Genomic DNA, 2,500 nt, shown 5'->3' on the forward strand with positions numbered 1-2,500 from the left:
GCAAACAGGAGGAGGCTGAGCTCCCCTGCACAATACACCTCGAAATCCTCTCAGGTCCCGGCGGCGCGCAGCGCCGTCCCAAGTACTTGGTCGGGTTCGAGAGAGGCGCAATCGCCCGGAGTTAGGCGAGTAGACGCTTTCGGTGCGACCACCCGTGCTCCCAACTGAGCTTGCCGCTGCCGACAGAGGCCCGGGAGCGTGCTGTCGTGGCATTGCCGGCGGGAGACAACACGCGCCACCTACGGTGACCGGCAGCTCCAACGCCAGCGCCACAGAAGGACAAAAGCCCCACTTGGGTGCCGAAGCGAACTCTCCCAGCACAGCGCACGCGCCAACACATCCGCACAGCTGCGATACAAACCACCAGCGAGAACCGCTGGGGCGACCGAGCAGCAGACGGCGTCGCGGCGCCGAGCGCCGGGCGGCGGCGCATCCTCAACGCACACAGTCCTCAATCGGACCAGCACACTGAAGATGTCCACCGCGCTTCGCACCGGGCCCGCGAGGACCTACTTTGGCCGCACGGCGCCGCGCGCAGGGTGCGCCGGCGCGCAGCTGCGACGCCTGCCGCGTCCGTCGGCCGGCGCGCCTGCCACTGGCCGCCCCCACCAGCCGGCTGTAGCGCGTGCGCCCACGCACCGCGCGGCCAGCACGCCGGGAGGCGCCCCCTCACCGGCCGGGGACGGTCCCACCCAGCCACCGCCGCGTATCGCTTCACACCCAGATGCCGTTCAGTTTCGTCGGCATGGTGGGTATCGCTGGAACAACCGGTTCGTACCTCAACCTATCGTCGCCATCACCGATTCACCCCTAGCGAGAACAACCGCACCACAACAGGTTACCATTTGTTCATTTGCGTAACTTCACCAGAAAACGCAGGCGTCCATCGCCATTTGCAACTTCAACGATTATTGCATGCCTGTGTCAGGTGTCACGCCACACTACGTCTGCCCACATACACGCAACAAAATGTGCACGCCTAGACAATACGTGGAAGGTGGCCCCCGTACGTATGCGATGTCCATTGCTCGAACGACTGTCAACCGGCCTCTGTAGCATGTCGCAGATATGGAACGCGGTGCACCATGCCATCACGGTGTGTGAGGAGAGACGACTAGGTCCGAATACATCAACAGACAGCTCATGCTGATCGCCATCCACGGCGTCCGTTCCTCCCACACGTCTCTATGGCGTACCACACTGCAATCCAGCTCTCATAGGGAGACGACACGTAGCTGCGTGCACAATATTTGCACTGTATGGTCCGCCGTTTTTGGGCGCAGTCGTTGTACGGTCACACATGTGCCACGATGTATCATTCGGTACATAAGGACGAATGTGCAGTACAGATTGTGGTTTACGCGTACGACATTAGCGGACGGTTGACACAGGCCGCACCACAACGTAGCCTGAGTACGTCGCATGCGAAGGGCATTGAACATGCAAACTTCTCACCAACCAGCTTGCGAAGGCAGGGGGGCAAGGTGGGGACGTGGGGAGGGGCGGCATGTACGTCCTGCTGCCATCCACATTACAGTGTACAGCAGGAGCATGTGGAAAGTCAGCAAGACTTGCAAGGTGTTTAACATGAAGCGATACACAGGGGAGCGGGCAGTGCGAGTAGCGAACTATATTGCGAGGGTTGCGGGTGGGCAACACTACACTAATTGAACGAGTCGTATAACAATTACAGAGCAGGTTTAGGCGACAACATGGGTTACGTTAGGGGACAACGTGGGTTACGTTAGGGGACAACGTGGGTTAGGTTAAGGCACAACGTGGGTTAGGTTAAGGCACAACGTGGGTTAGGTTAAGGCACAACGTGGGTTAGGTTAAGGCACAACGTGGGTTAGGTTAAGGCACAACGTGGGTTAGGTTAAGGCACAACGTGGGTTAGGTTAAGGCACAACGTGGGTTAGGTTAAGGCACAACGTGGGTTAGGTTAAGGCACAACGTGGGTTAGGTTAAGGCACAACGTGGGTTAGGTTAAGGCACAACGTGGGTTAGGTTAAGGCACAACGTGGGTTAGGTTAAGGCACAACGTGGGTTAGGTTAAGGTACAACATGGGTTAGGTTAAGGTACAACATGGGTTAGGTTAAGGTACAACATGGGTTAGGTTAAGGTACAACATGGGTTAGGTTAAGGTACAACATGGGTTAGGTTAAGGTACAACATGGGTTAGGTTAAGGTACAACATGGGTTAGGTTAAGGTACAACATAGGTTAGGTTAAGGTACAACATGGGTTAGGTTAAGGTACAACATAGGTTAGGTTAAGGTACAACATAGGTTAGGTTAAGGTACAACATAGGTTAGGTTAAGGTACAACATAGGTTAGGTTAAGGTACAACATAGGTTAGGTTAAGGTACAACATAGGTTAGGTTAAGGTACAACATAGGTTAGGTTAAGGTACAACATAGGTTAGGTTAGGTTAGGTTAGGTTACACGTTGTTGTAAGGAAAGGTGTAGGGGGGGGGGGGGGCGGGGGCGGCAGGTTCGT

The sequence above is a fragment of the Schistocerca piceifrons genome, unplaced genomic scaffold (genome assembly GCF_021461385.2).
Source record: "Schistocerca piceifrons isolate TAMUIC-IGC-003096 unplaced genomic scaffold, iqSchPice1.1 HiC_scaffold_74, whole genome shotgun sequence".
NCBI lineage: Eukaryota > Metazoa > Arthropoda > Insecta > Orthoptera > Acrididae > Schistocerca > Schistocerca piceifrons.